This window comes from Salvelinus alpinus, chromosome 24 (assembly GCF_045679555.1).
Source record: "Salvelinus alpinus chromosome 24, SLU_Salpinus.1, whole genome shotgun sequence".
Classification (NCBI taxonomy): Eukaryota; Metazoa; Chordata; class Actinopteri; order Salmoniformes; family Salmonidae; genus Salvelinus; species Salvelinus alpinus.
In genome coordinates, this window is record NC_092109.1 from 38,664,427 (window position 1) to 38,681,130 (window position 16,704).

The 16,704-nt window shown below is 44.2% G+C and overlaps 1 protein-coding gene across 2 annotated transcripts in view; it reads right to left on the reverse strand.

Annotated features, from left to right (window-relative positions):
* The window catches only part of LOC139552820 (sister chromatid cohesion protein PDS5 homolog B-like), a 95,117-nt gene extending 79,432 nt beyond the window's left edge, over nucleotides 1–15,685 (reverse strand). For both annotated transcript variants that reach the window (XM_071364881.1, XM_071364880.1), the window contains exon 1: nucleotides 15,588–15,685. The gene's annotated coding sequence lies outside the window, so the exon portion shown is untranslated. The remainder of the gene's footprint in view (nucleotides 1–15,587) is intronic.
* Nucleotides 15,686–16,704: the final 1,019 nt, after the last annotated feature.

The following is a 16,704-nucleotide window of genomic DNA, read 5'->3' on the forward strand; positions in this document are numbered from 1 at the left end:
TGTAGAGGGATTATCAGCAAAGCCGATAAAGGGCCGTTAACCAAGACTAGAAAAGATCAATATCGCCGCAATATATCTCTCTTCGTCCCCTTTCCTCTCTCCCCCTCCCCCATCTCCTCTTTCCCTCCCACCCCTCTTCTTCCCGTCTCCTCTCCCCCTCTCTTCTCCCCCACCCTCCCTTCCTCTTCTCCCCCACCCTCCCTTCCTCTTCTCCCCCTCCTCCCCCTCTCTTCTCCCCCCTCCTCCACCTCTTCCCCCCACCTCCCCCTTCTCCCACCCCTACCTCTCCTCTTACTAGAGGAGCCAAGGGTCTGAGTAAACAGACATGAACCTCTCTCTAACCTAGACCAGATATCCACATTGACTTCACTCACTGGCATCAGTGACTTGCCAAGTTGCCAACTCTCCCTCCTCTTTGTCTCTCCCTTTCTTGCCACCTCTTTCTCTCTAACATTACAGTTCTGTGTGTGTGTATAAAACGCAGCATCATAGCGGCTGTATTTCGAAAGTGATATCTCGAAAACTTGATTGCTGACATGCAAAATATTTTGGGACTATCAACAATGGACTAATAATAACCAATGCCAACATACAGTTTTGGGGTGGAGATTTCCTTTAACTGTGTCCCTGGAAACATGATAACCATGGTTACCGATGGGGGTGGGGGGGGGGTCTGTCTGCAAAAGAAAGAGGGGGGAAAGAAGGAAAGAAGAAGAAAGGAGGGGGAGAGAGAGAGAGAAAGAAAGAGGCGGGGTAGAGGGAGAATTGGCAACTTGGCAAGTCACTGATGCCAGTGAGTGAAGTCAATGTGCTTATCTGGAGGGAGCTTCTGGAGGGAAAGGCAGCCGGGCATCATGCATTACAAAGAGACAGACTGTTACACTGCTGCAGTCAAGAGGGGAGAGATAGGCAGAGAGGATCGGTGACTGAAAGAAAGACAGGAGTATGAGTGAAAGGAGAGAGAGAGAGATCTCTAAAAGGAGAGAGAGAGAGATCTCTGAAAGGAGAGAGAGAGAGATCTCTGAAAGGAGAGAGAGAGAGAGATCTCTGAAAGGAGAGAGAGAGAGAGATCTCTGAAAGGAGAGAGAGAGAGAGAGAGATCTCTGAAAGGAGAGAGAGAGAGAGATCTCTGAAAGGAGAGAGAGAGAGAACTCAAAAGGGGGAATGTCAAGGTTGTGTTCAACAAGGGTGTATTCTGTCGCAAAACGTTTTCCTCAATTCCCAACTTGGAAGACAAGCAATGTCTTCTTTACCTTTAGAGAGATGGGAGATTCTCATGAAACCCGTTTTAAAACGTCTGTAGCACATTGAGTGACAAAACCATGATGCATCTGCAAAAAATCAACTATCATTCTGAGGACTAAGATGTCTAAGTTTCTTATTTTAAATACATTTTAGCCAGATTGTTTTTTTTATTATACATTTTTACCCCCAAATTCTCATTAAAGAAATGCATCGTGATTGAATTCTTGGATCAATTTATAAAATTATGTTGCTGTGGTTTGTCTATAAATCATTAAGATGCTATACTACTTAAAGTTTATATTAAACTAGAACATGTATTACGTACAAACAATGTCTGTGGACATGTCTCATTACCATAACACTTTTTCACGTTCCTGTAAAAAACTACATCTCATTACCATAACACTTTTAAGTTCCTGTAAAAACTCCAATGTCTTTAAATAAAGTTTTATTGGCCCATGATGCATCATCTAGAGCAGTAGAAGTTAATTTATTCGCCTATATATGACTTCGGAATGCATTTCTTGTTGTCAAACATCCCCTTTACCCCACCTGGACCGAAACCGATCAACTCAAACTACGAAAAAGTCTGATTTTAATTTGATAATTTAAATTTGATAATTTAAATTCCATATCGTCGGGCCGATATGGGCCTTTTCTAGTCCATCGGCTCTTCCCTATCGGCTTTCCTGATAGTCCTGCCCACATAGCAAAGCTGCTGCTATGGCAACCACCACTCACCGCCTGAGCCACGAGCACCGCCACAAAGCCAAGGAATGTCTAGCTGAGAAAATCAGCAGCGCCAAGCTAGCTCATTCATCCAAACAGATGCAGTATTGAGAAAATGGATGAATTGACACAATGACCAAAATCAAACTCCTGTTGCAAATATTAGTTTAAAGATGCAATATGCAGAAGTCTCCCCACCATTTCCTGGTTGCTAAAATTCTAATAGTTTGCCTAATTTCAGTTTATGAACAATGGCTAGAGTAGAGCAGTGTTTCCAACCCGACCCCCAACGGTATACATTTATAATTGTAATCCTGGATAAGCACACCTGATTCAACTTGTCAACTAATCATCAAACCCTGAATGGGTTGTATGAGGTGTGTTTGTTAAGGGCTAAAACGGAATTGTGTAGTGTTGGGGTTACTAAAGGACCAGGGTTGGGAAACTGTGTAGTGTTGGGGGTACTGGAGGACCAGGGTTGGGAAACTGTGTAGTGTTGGGGGTACTGGAGGACCAGGGTTGGGAAACTGTGTAGTGTTGGGGGTACTGGAGGACCAGGGTTGGGAAACTGTGTACTGTTGGGGGTACTGGAGGACCAGGGTTGGGAAACTGTGTAGTGTTGGGGGTACTGGAGGACCAGGGTTGGGAAACTGTGTAGTGTTGGGGGTACTGGAGGACCAGGGTTGGGAAACACTGGTGTAGAGAATCATTGTACCATCTAAATGAAATATATTTTCATTCATCCTAAAATATTGTATTTCCAGCTGTTAGAAACTGGTGTACAAAACTGAAAGCAAAAGACGCAAAAAAACGAAACTTAAAGGGAAGCATAGAAACCGAACACATAGAACATATCTAACGCTTCTTAGACTTGCTTTAAATGAAAATGGCAAATCTATAACTCACATTTCTATGTGAATTTGGTCAGGTCACCCCAAAAAGGTACACGTTGCAGTTTTAATTCACCAATCAGTTTTTAAAATTATTTTTTAAACCTTTATTTAACTAGGCAAGTCAGTTAATAACCTCTTTGGGGGTTACACTCTTTGGCAGTATTTTGACGTCTGGATAAAAAACGTGCCCAAAGTAAACTGCCTGTTACTCAGGGCCAGAAGCTAGGATATGCATATAGAAAACACTCTAAAGTTTCTAAAACTGTTCAAATAATGTCTGTGAGTATAACAGAACAGGTATGGCAGGCAAAAACCCAAGGACAAACCGTCCAAAAAAAACTATTCAGCCTACCACTGTTTCCAATGGCTGTCATGTTTATTATGAGGCGAAAACCTCCCAGATTGCAGTTCCTAGGGCTTCCACTAGATGTCAACAGTCTTTAGAAAGAGTTTCAGGCTTGTTTTTGGAAAAATGAGCTAGAATGTAGTTTTTCTAAGTGGCTCCCATTTTGGCTGTAGTGTTTTCATGCGCGTGGATGAGAGCGTGTTCTTTGTTGTTTATCTCCGGTAAAGACAATAATGATTCTCCGTCTTCAATTTGATCCTTTATTTTACGTATTAGGGTACCTGAGGTTTGATTATAAACGTTGTTTGACTTGTTTGGAGAAGTTTATTGGTAACGTTTGGGATTCATTTTGTATGCATTTTGAAGGAGGGAAACCGGTGGATTATTGACTGAAGCGCACCAGCTAAACTGAGTTTTTATGGATATAAAGAAGGACTTTATCGAACAAAAGGACCATTTGTGATGTAGCTGGAACCTTTTGGAGTGCCAACAGAAGAAGATCTTCAAAGGCATTTATTATATCGCTATTTCTGACTTTTGTGGCGCACCTGCCTGGTTGAAAAATGTTTTTCATGCTTTTGTATGCGGGGCGCTGTCCTCAGATAATCGCATGGTTTGCTTTCGCCGTAAAGCCTTTTGAAATCTGACACAGCGGCTGGATTAACAAGAAGTTAAGCTTTATTTTCATGCATGACATCGAGGTGGGTCGCTAGCGCCACGCCAGAAAGGTTAAGAACAAATTAGTTATTTCAATGACAGCCTAGGAACAGTGCCTTGTTCAGGGGCAGAACGACAGATATGTACCTTGTCAGCTCGGGGATTAGATCTTGCAACCTTCCGGTTACTAGTCCAACGCTCTAACCACTAGGCGGTTACTAGTCCAACGCTCTAACCACTAGGCGGTTACTAGTCCAACGCTCTAACCACTAGGCGGTTACTAGTCCAACGCTCTAACCACTAGGCGGTTACTAGTCCAACGCTCTAACCACTAGGCGGTTACTAGTCCAACGCTCTAACCACTAGGCGGTTACTAGTCCAACGCTCTAACCACTAGGCGGTTACTAGTCCAACGCTCTAACCACTAGGCGGTTACTAGTCAAAACGCTCTAACCACTAGGCGGTTACTAGTCCAACGCTCTAACCACTAGGCGGTTACTAGTCCAACGCTCTAACCACTAGGCGGTTACTAGTCCAACGCTCTAACCACTAGGCGGTTACTAGTCCAACGCTCTAACCACTAGGCTACCTGCCACCCCGATAATTCACCAATAATAAGACATGTCGATGTGCCCAAACATACACATATAAGCAAGCTAGCTAAGCAGATAGCTATTTGACCTGTTAGGAAAGATTACAATAATTTACCCTTTCATCTGTGGTGTTAGCTAGCTAACTATATTAGCTACTATGCAGCTGGCCAGATTACCATTTTGGTACGATATCAGATAGGTTTTCATTAGGAAAATGTGGCGCTGGATATTTGAACGGCAGCATTATAATTATACTGGATATTTGAGAAATGTACCGGACCCATATGCATTGGGTGCGTAACCCGATTATGGCGTCCGGAGATTAAAATGACATAAAATCACATGAAGGTTAATGTTAACTCATCTTAACAGAACATGCAAGTTGAGGAAGCAACAAATGTGAGATCCCTTCTTACCAAATTCCCAATGCCCACATTTTCATTTCCCTCAGCCAACAAGACGAGTAACGAACAGAAAAATCACTAGCCTATGTCAATCTACTATCCCCCCATAATAGAAAAGTTATCATTCTATTGGACAACTTGTCGAGAAATAAATAAACTATTCCCAACAGACTCTGGGGCAGTTGTGGGAAGATATATCCCAAATTCATACAACCAGTAGGCCAAGGCTACATAAAATAAACATTAAAAAGTGTCTGATGCAACAGATCAGAAGGTTTAGCTTAAAATGTTGATAAACTATTTCTTCACATAATAAGCATAGCAATGTGCACAAGGCAGTAAAATAGACGCGAATGTTTGATCCATAAGGCAATTAGCGGGAAAATGAGTCCGACACAAAGAATATACTGTAATATCATGTAGGTGTGGGGGTAAACGTGCAATTCAGTAGCCAGCAAACATGAATTAAGACCAAGTTCAATTAGGTTCACACTCATTTGCAGTAGGCTAGATCTTTTAGGCTAATCAATACAATGTCTGAGTGTCAGACTAAGCTGTGGGCGATTACTCAAAAAAGGTTATTTACAATAGCATTTAGGAGATATTCATGTAATGGAAGTCATTTTGACTAAAGCCTGCACTACATCTCTGTAATTATATTTGTCTTGTGTTTAACTACCGCAAAACGTTAGGAGCATGGGAATAGACCATCGCCCATTTAGGGAGATGACGACCTCTGACCTCTGCAAAGATAAGGGATATATGGAGTTAAAAAACAAGAGTCGACGACTCTTTTCTATTTTTACCAATGACAGTCTGTTTTGGAATGGGTGGCCAGTAATAAACTGGTCCTGAACGTCTCTAAAACTAAGGGCATTGTATTTTGTACAAATCATTCCATAACTTCTAGACCTCAGGTGAATCTGGCAAAGAATGGTGTGGCTATCATGGTCCAAACACATCAAGACAGTCGTGAAGAGGGCACGACAACACCCCCCAGCAGGAGACAAATGATTCGGCATAGGTCCCCAGATCCTCAAAAATTGTACAGCTGCACCATCGAGAGTAAACCTGACAGGTTGCATCACCGCCTGGTACGGCAACTGCTCTGTATCGGACCGCAAGGCACTACAGAGGGTAGTGCGTACGGCCCAGTACATCACTGGGGCCAAGCTTCCTGACATCCAGGACCTCTATACCCGGCTGTGTCAGAGGAAGGCCCAAATTGTCAGACTCCAGTCACCCAAGTCATAGACTGTTCTCTCTGCTACCGCACGGCAAGCGGTACCGGAGTGCCAAGTATAGGTCCAAAAAGCTCCTTAACAGCTTCTACCCCCAAGCCATAAGACTGCTGAACAATTAATCAAATGGCCACCGGATTATGACATTGAACCCCCCCTTTTTGTTTTTACACTGCTGCTACTTGCTGTTTATCATCTATGCATAGTCACTTTGCCCCTACCTACATGTACAAATGACCTCTAACCTGTACCCCTGCACATTTAGTCGGTACCAGTGCACAATGTATACAGCCTCGTTACTGTTATGTAATTCTACTGTGTTACTTTTTATTTTTACTTTATTCTCTAAATATTCTCTTAACTCTATTTCTTGAACTGCACTTTTGGTTAAGGGCTTGTAAGTAAGCATTTCACTGTAATAAAATTTGATTTGAGGATACTAAATTACTTGATGTTACCTTCGATTGTAAACTGTCATGGTCAAAACATATAGATTCTAGGGTTGTAAAGACTTCACAAAGCAAGTCCTGCAGACTCTAGTTTAATCTTGATTATTGTCCAGTCATATGGTCAAGTGCTACAAAGAACGACCTAGTTAACCTGCAGCTGGCCCAGAACAGAGCAGCACATCTTGCTCTTCATTGTAATCAGAGGGCTAATATAAATACTATGCATGCCAGTCTCTCTTGGCTAAGAGTCGAGGAAAGACTGATTGTTTCTTACAAAAACAAGAATTGACGCAATGTCTGAAATTCCAAATAGTTTGCATAGTCAACTTACACACAGCACTGACACTAGGACTGGGGACGATATGGCTTAAATATATTCACAGTGTGACAGTTATGGTCAAGGAAAACAAGCCTATCCACTGTCTATGGCTTCAGTACTACGCCGTGGCATATTATGGCATACCACCGTGAAATTAAATAAGATACAAATAACTATTTCACATGTTGCGCAAATGGCGAAGGCTATTGAATGTTACCAAACAGAATAACTTCAAGAATTCCAACTAAATAATGTAAATATTAAAGTCAAACAGGGAAAGACCACAGCTTCAAATAGGGGCTTGGGCTTATGAATGACAAAAATGTCACACTTTCCATTTAACCAGGTTATTAACTCCTGCTATAGAACCAACAATCATATTGGTTATCATACAGGTTATGGGAAAGGAGAACAAGCCTATCTACTGTATCTGTCACCACATTGCCACCAGTGCTGAAGGCCCTTTCGGAAGGTGAACTAGTGGCTGGAATGCACAGGTATTTCTTGGCCAGTTTGCTCACTCTTGGAAAGTTCTCTTCATGGACCCGCCACCACTCCAGGGTATCTGCCTCACCTGTCAGCATCAAGTCTACAGGTAGCTATTCAGCTCAGCTTCAAATGGCCCTTTTGTCAGACAGGGAAGCTGCTGGTGTTTCTCCTTTTTTGTAATAATTTTTTTAAAGCTTCTTCTTAATCTTCTTTGTTTCCACTGGGTCTGGTGCTCCTGACCTGTGATTCATCTGTATCTCCGATGGATGGCACCTGCTCTGTCAGCAGTCTATGATGCTGCTGCCGCTGCTCTTGTATTTATGTAGTCCAACCCCGTTGCTCTTGATGCATGTGATCTTAAAAGCGCGGGTTCTAGGAAGGACGCTACGTCCAACAGGTCATCTGTGATTGGATCAGAGTATTTTTTCCCGTTCAGATAATCAAGGATGGTCCTCTTGATGTCCTTTGTTAGGGGTCAGTCATCTTCCAGAGTCAAAACAGTGACGTTGAACAGCTGGAGTTAAGCAGGCTGCAGGTAGGAGACACTTAAAATAATCTTCTCCGGACAAGGAGTCAGTGAACTGCTGCAGGGGAGCCAGGGCTTTGTTGATGGACTCAAGGACTTGTATGTCCTGCCATGTAGGCACAAGGTGCCTGATTTTCTTGTCTGCAGCCAGGAACCGAGTTACAGCCTTCTCCTGTTCAAAGCACTCTCTGGATCATCTTTTGACGTGAGACCCACCTGGTTGGAGTTTCAATGACAAGTGAGTGGTCAGGCAAGTCAAGTTCATCAGCTTGTGCCGTTATCATAGCTTTTTCCCCCCTCCCAGGTCATAGAAAAGTCACTGACTACTCTCTTGCAGACAGCAACTAGTCAACCTGGGATCTTTAACACTTTATTATTAACAATATTAACAGCTTTTTTCCTTATATTCAAATGACAGAATAGAAACGAGAAGCAAAAAGTAAACCACTAGATAATAAATAATAGATATATTACACAAATATGAAATTTAATTTAACCGTTTTCCATTATTGGGTGCAAATTTTAATTACAGTAATTGTGATTTAATGGATTGATCTACATTCATTAAATACAGTAAAATAAATATAGTTCAAGTCATGTGATGAACACTCCAGTTTTGAATCCAACAATTGGCCAGCAATGCTAGGCTAGATAGTTATTGATTAGATATGAATTTAACTAGAATCCTGAAAGTTTATAACAGTAGCCGCATATTTGCGAAAATATTTTGGCAACTATTTAAAAACTTACCGATGGCCAGGTGAAGACGATGACCAAAACACTGCAGTCTTGTCCAGCTGTTCAGCTCCATGGCTTTTACTATGTTATATTTGTTGTCAGTTGTAAAACACACACACACACGTTGCTCTTTTTTCAGTCCCCATAATTCCAGGGCATCTCTCAGCCCTTGGGCAAGCAATTATCCTGTATGGTGGGGGGGGGGGTGTTTGCAAACATATTCTCTTCAGCTCCCAGGCATCGGTTATAAAATGCACAGTTAGGCTAATGTAAGGCTCGGATGTTGGGCTTGACCATAGGTCCGTTGTGCTGGCAACGTGTATCATGTTTTCAATCTCTCTCTTCACTCTTTCATGGCATTCAGTGTACTGATTTGGCAAGACTGTCCCGTTAAAGTATTTTCGGCTAGGCAGTACATACCTGGGATCCAACGTTTTTGAATCCGTAATGTCCCGCCATCTTTTGCTTTTCTTGTCGTACGGGATCCACTTTTAAAATGGCGCAACCAACCAATCAAATGTATTTTATAACGCCCTTCTTACATCAGCCGATGTCACAAAGTGCTGTACAGAAACCCAGCCTAAAACCCCAAACAGCAAGCAATGCAGGTGTAGAAGCACGGAAAAACTCCCTAGAAAGGCCAGAACCTAGCAACCAGTGTGTTTTGGTTCAAACTTGATGTCGTTTTAGGCACCGGGGTGAATGTTGGAGTGTTGCGCCTTTTCGTACTTTCACCATATTTGACCACACGGCAGCTTTTCAGGTGGCTATAGGAGGTTACTTGTGTTTCCCCCTTTTACAACCACAGACCGATTGCAAATAATGTTTTTTTTTGTGTTCTGTGTCTGTTGTCTTAAAACCAAACCATGTCCACACTATCAACATTGCACCTTTTTTATCTACAAATTCTTCACTTGCTGCGGGAATTGGCTGAGTATTTTTGGGGGAAAACTCTTATTACTTGTGTTTTTCTCCATCGTGTTTTTTTCCACCACTAACTGATTTCTAGGTGTTTGTTTCCAAAGTGTGTTTGTTTCCAAAGTGTGTGTGTTTGCATCATCACGCAGTGCACATCGTTTTCCCCCCCAAGGTTGGTAGGGGCGCCTTTCATTTCAAAATGAGATTATTCTCATTCGTTACAGCTGCCGGAATGACACTAATTTGTAAATTAATACATTTAACATAGAAAACAATAAAATACCAGTACAGAAGGTAAAGTATAGATCCAAACCGGTACATAAATGAAGACACAAATGTATATTGTCCCCCCCCCCCCCCTTATACCGCCCAGCCCTAACTGATACACACACACACACTTACCCGACCAGAGATACCACCAGGGGTCTTTTCACAGTCCCCAGGTCCAGAACAAATTCAAGAACCGTACAGTATTATACAGAGCCATGAGTGCATGGAACTCCCCTCCATCTTATATATCGCAATTTAACAGCAAACCAGTTTTCAAAAAACAAAGCAAAAGCTCACGGAACAACGCCTCTCTGTGACCTACTTGTTGTGTGTATGTACTGACATGTATGTGTAACTGATAGATGCACACACACAACATGTTAATGTTTTTAAAGGTATGTAAATGGTAAAGGCTTTTGTCTGTAATGTATTTTTTCGCTATATGTCGGACCCCAGTAAGACTAGCAGTCACCATTGGGATTCTAATAAATAACTGGTGCAAGCCGCTAAGGCGGCAGCGTAGCCTAGTGGTTAGGGCGTTGGACTAGTAACTGAAAGGTTGCAAGTTCAAATCCCCGAGCTGACAAGGTACAAACCTGTCGTTCTGCCCCTGAACAAGGCAGTTAACCCACTGTTCCTAGGTCGTCATTGAAAATAAGAATTTGTTCTTAACTGACTTGCCTTTAAATAAAAGGTCAAATAAAATTTAAAAAACACTGCCTGCCCTACAGGACACCTACAACACCAGGTGTCGCAGGACGGCCAAGACGATTATCAGGGACCCTAGCCATGCCCTGTTCTCCCCACTTCAAAATCACTCTGACGCGGGCAGTACAGGAGAATCTTGGCAAAAATTTAGACTGGCAGTGTCAGTCCCCCCCAAAAAAGACTCCAGTCACCCCAGTCATGGACTGTTCTTTCTGCTACTGCATGGCAAGGGGAACTTGAGTGGCAAGTTTAGGTCCAAAAGGCTCCTTAACAGCTTCAAATGGCCTTCCTTAGACTGACAATTTCCAGAAGAAAGTTATTTGTTTCTGGCCATTTTGAGCCTGTAATCAAACCCACAAATGCTGATGCTCCAGATACTCAACTAGTCTAAAGAAGGACAGTTTTATTGCTTCTTTAAATCAGCACAACAGTTTGCGGCTGTGCTAACATAATTGCAAAAGGGTTTTCTAATGATCAATTAGCCTTTTAAAATGATAAACTTGGATTAGCTAACAAAACGTGTCATTGGAACACAGGAGTGATGGTTGCTGATAATGGGCCTCTGTTAATGGAATGTCTACATAGGCGTACAATCTGCAACAATCCAGCTACAATAGTCATTTACAACATTAACAATGTCTACACTGTATTTCCGATCAATTTGATGTTATTTTAATGAACAAAGTGTTTTTCTTTTAAAAACAAGGACATTTCTAAGTGACCTCAAACTTTTGAACGGTAGTGTATATATTGGGATGGAGGCAGAGTAAAGACTGAGGGGTGGGGGAAATGACCATTGAGTGAAAAATAAATATATATTTTAAAAAATTGCACTATATGCATGACTATGGCAGTGATGAACAAATAAGTGTTATTATGTTATGTATTTAGTGCTATTTATATGAAAAACGATATATTACATGTTTTCACTTAACGGTCATTCCCCCCACCCTCTCAACAGTCATGCTGCTGCCCCCCCCATAGTCACCCCCCACCCCCTCAACGGTCATGCTGCTGCTCCCCCCACCCTCTCAACAGTCATGCTGCTGCTCCCCCCACCCCCTCAACGGTCATGCTGCTGCTCCCCCATAGTCACCCCCCTCAACGGTCATGCTGCTGCACCCCCCACCCCCTCAACGGTCATGCTGCTGCTCCCCCATAGTCACCCCCCACCCCCTCAACGGTCATGCTGCTGCTCCCCCATAGTCACCCCCCACCCCCTCAACGGTCATGCTGCTGCTCCCCCCACCCCCTCAACGGTCATGCTGCTGCTCCCCCATAGTCACCCCCCCCACCAGTCATGCTGCTGCTCCCCCCATAGTCATCCCCCCACCCCCTCAACGGGCATGCTGCTGCTCCCCCATAGTCACCCCCCCACCCCCTCAACGGTCATGCTGCTGCTCCCCCCACCCCCTCAACGGTCATGCTGCTGCTCCCCCCATAGTCATCCCCCCACCCCTCAACGGGCATGCTGCTGCTCCCCCATAGTCACCCCCCCACCCCCTCAACGGTCATGCTGCTGCTCCCCCCACCCCCTCAACGGTCATGCTGCTGCTCCCCCATAGTCACCCCCCCCACCAGTCATGCTGCTGCTCCCCCCATAGTCATCCCCCCACCCCCTCAACGGTCATGCTGCTGCCCCCCCCATAGTCATCCCCTTAACCCCTCAACGGTCATGCTGCTGCTCCCCCCATAGTCATCCTCCCACTCTCTCAACAGTCATGCCGCTGCACCCCCATAGTCACCCCCCACCCCCTCAACGGTCATGCTGCTTCTCCCCCATAGTCATCCCCCTCAACTGTCATGCTGCTGCTCCCCCATAGTCACCCCCCCCCCACCTCCTCAACGGTCATGCTGCTGCTCCCCCCACCCCAACGGTCCTGCTGCTGCTCCCCCATAGTCACCCCCCCCACCAGTCATGCTGCTGCTCCCCCCATAGTCATCCCCCCACCCCATCAACGGTCATGCTGCTGCTCCCCCATAGTCACCCCCCACCCCCTCAACGGTCATGCTGCTGCTCCCCCATAGTCACCCCCCACCCCCTCAACGGTCATGCTGCTGCTCCCCCCACCCCCTCAACGGTCATGCTGCTGCTCCCCCATAGTCACCCCCCCCCCACCAGTCATGCTGCTGCTCCCCCCATAGTCATCCCCCCACCCCCTCAACGGGCATGCTGCTGCTCCCCCATAGTCACCCCCCCACCGGTCATGCTGCTGCTCCCCCCACCCCCTCAACGGTCATGCTGCTGCTCCCCCCATAGTCATCCCCTTACCCCCTCAACGGTCATGCTGCTGCTCCCCCCATAGTCATCCTCCCACTCTCTCAACAGTCATGCTGCTGCTCCCCCATAGTCACCCCCCCCCACCCCCTCAACGGTCATGCTGCTGCTCCCCCCACCCCCTCAACGGTCATGCTGCTGCTCCCCCATAGTCACCCCCCCCCCCACCAGTCATGCTGCTGCTCCCCCCATAGTCATCCCCCCACCCCCTCAACGGGCATGCTGCTGCTCCCCCATAGTCACCCCCCCACCGGTCATGCTGCTGCTCCCCCCACCCCCTCAACGGTCATGCTGCTGCTCCCCCCATAGTCATCCCCTTACCCCCTCAACGGTCATGCTGCTGCTCCCCCATAGTCACCCCCTCAACGGTCATGCTGCTTCTCCCCCATAGTCATCCCCCTCAACGGTCATGCTGCTTCTCCCCCATAGTCATCCCCCTCAACTGTCATGCTGCTGCTCCCCCATAGTCACCCCCCCCCCCCCCACCTCCTCAACGGTCATGCTGCTGCTCCCCCCACCCCCTCAACGGTCATGCTGCTGCTCCCCCATAGTCACCCCCCCCACCAGTCATGCTGCTGCTCCCCCCATAGTCATCCCCCCACCCCCTCAACGGTCATGCTGCTGCTCCCCCCATAGTCACCCCCCCACCCCCTCAACGGTCATGCTGCTTCTCCCCCATAGTCATCCCCACCACCCCTCAACCGCTTTTTACTCTGCCTCCACCCCAATGGACACTTACTTATTAATCAATGCCAAAGTTGTTATTATGTATATAGTGCTGTTTTTTTTTTAAATGACCATTTTCGTTATTTTATTTCACTTCATCCTGCATGTTGGAGCTCAGCGCCTAAAATTTTCACTATACCCTGCAATCACACCTGCAACCCTGTACACGTGACTATTAAAACAATCTGAGGAAGTGTCGACAAGTTAAGGTTGGTTAAATTCTGTTTTACGCCAAACAGTACCCATCCTGCCAGCTGGAACAGAGTAATGGTCTGACTCGGCGATATTTTAAAAGCTAGGTGAAGGTGCACATTTCTTAAAGGTCCAGCGCTGTCAAAAATGAGATTTTACTGTGTTTTATATTATATATATAGCCACACTGAGGTAACAATAAAACTGTACAATTGTGAAAACGACAATGCCCTTTTTTTTAGTATAAAGAGCTGTTTGAAAAGACAGTCTTGATTTTTAAGCTTGTTCTGGTCTGGGCAAATTAGTGAGATTGCACTCCAGGATCTTAAGCACAACATTTTTGTAATATATAGTACGAATTGGATTCATACCATATAATACGAATAGCAAAAAATATGTTTTAAAAAAAACATATACGAAAATGGATGATGTAGTACACAAAAAACAAGGACTACTTTTGGCTTGCGAGCACCACCTTCAAAACTACTGGCTGAAATTATTAAAAAATATATGTATAATGCATCTTTAATACACCAATAAGAACCAGTTCCAAACCTATCTGCCAATAACAACGAGTTCAGTTTCCCCTCTCCACTCAGACCACTCCCAGACAGTCCTAGATAGAGTCTTACTTGAGAAATTGCTCTTTGCTAAGAAGCCATTTTTATTTCATTTTGATGGAAAACAAATCACAGTTAGGTACCTAATTGTTACCCAGAAATGATTTGATATTGAGATAAAAACGGCTGCATTGGACCTTTAAGACTGCTAAAGAGACCTTGTGTCAAAAGCCAATTCAACCATTTGCACATTTTCAAAGGGTTTTTATGACAAGCATGTGGGAGAAACGTAATGGTTGTGCAATCATGTGCGTTAGTTCAATCAATACAGCACCAAGTTACAGACTGAGAACTGTGTTGTTGACAAAGCCACGCAAGATGTATGTAGGAGGGGGAAGGGGACAACTAAATATGACAATATTTTATGTGTTCATAAAAGGATGGTTGAAAACTTTGGCAAAGACTTACATCATTGACACATCTTACTAGTTAACCAAAACGAAAAAAAAGTCTGAATTATTGGTTCCAAATCAAAATCATGCCATTCGACTTTTCCTTTAGCTCGCTAGCTAGCAAACCAGGCTAGCGTTACAGTACATAATTCACTTCCCTTATCAAACTTCAGCCACGTACAAAAATCGAAAATATGATATGCTAACTAGTTAACGCTAGCTAATTCACAAAAACGCATGAGCAATAGCTAATATTTTCAACATGGACACGCGGTATGCATGTAGTTAGCCATTCTTGCAAGCTAGCTAACTAGCTACATTAGCAGCTAGCTACGCTGTAAATGCAGTCGCATTCATATGGGTGAATGGCTGGCTGTGCGTATTGTTATGGCACAGTTGTACGTCAAGGCCACTAGTTGACTGAATTGCTTGTTAGTGTACTGTAGCTAGTTAGCTAGCAATACAAATTGCATTGAGTAACACGCAAGTCCTGCATTTGCTACTATTAATTGTATTTTGTTGAGAACATTAAATCAACCACGCACAACGTGCACATATATTCGTTTCATAGCCATCTACAACCCCGTTGCTAGTGATACATTTACAACAACAAAAAATACTGTTAGCTAAACTTGCCCCCATTCTCTACCCCCAGTGTAAGAACAGCGGCAAGGCGGACACCGCTAGCTAGCTAGCTAGCCCCGATACACACGGGCAGGGAACACGGACAGCTCCGTCGGATTTGGAGCACTTTTACTGGACAGATCCAGACAAATGTTGTGCCTCCAAAAATCAACAACACCAAATTAACTCCGAATTCAATACGAATAACGTTTGCTTGTGATAATTCCTACCTTGTTTTTATGAATTGCAATGAATTGTATCCTCTCTCTTGCAGCTCTCTTCCCCCTCCTATCTTCAAAATGGCGCCAATTTGCTCCGACAGCACCCGTGGGCCAAAAACCATACAGAGGGACAGAGCGCCCTCTATGGAGCCACACAGGGAACGCACCGACGGGTTGAATAATGGAAGGACCCTGGGTTTATAAAGCTCGGATATCGACTCTGCCGCTTGAGCATGCTTTTGGGGCACGGTCGATAGCTAGCTGGACTTCGGGCTAGAAGGCTATTACTGTATTGACTTACAGAATCTATATATATATATATATTTTACATATATATATGGGCTATATATATATGTAAAATGTTTATTATTACATTTTTTTAAAGCTGAATGTGCACGTGCAATTCATTTAGCCGTGGGGCAGAGAGAACATTTAGCAGTTTTATAACACATTTAATACAGCTAATTTCCTGCTATTCTACCCATTTTGCCATAATATAATAATATTTATAAACTGGGTGGTTCGAGCCCTGAATGCTGATTGGCTGACAACCATGTTATATCAGACCGTATACCACAGGTATAACAAAACATTTATTTTTACTGCTCTAATTACGTTGGTAACCAGTTTATAATAGCAATAATGCCCCTCGAGGGTTTGTGATATATGGTCAATATACCACGGCTAAGGGCTGTATCCAGGCACTCCTGTTGCGTGTGCACAAGAACAGTCCTTAGCTGTGCTATATTGGCCATATTCCACATCTCCTCGGTCCATATTGCTTAATTGTTGTTTCACTCTTTTAAACGCCCACAAGAGCGGAAATGCAATTTTTCCGGTGAAAGACCTTACCCATGATGTTGCACAACGATTTAAGAAAAAAACATCCCAGTTTTAGTTAAAGGTTGATATAATTGGTGTTGAAATGGGAAATCCGAAGTGGTAACTAATGATATTTTCTGTGCCAATGCCGTGTTTCCTCTATGATAATACTTTTCAGTCTACATTTCTTTTCATGGCTGGGTTTTGTTTGCATGTTACCACCCACCAGCATGGCATTGTTAATTAATCAGAAACACCGGCTAAGTTCTTCCTCATTGTTAGCAGTGTTGCCATGTCCGCAGTT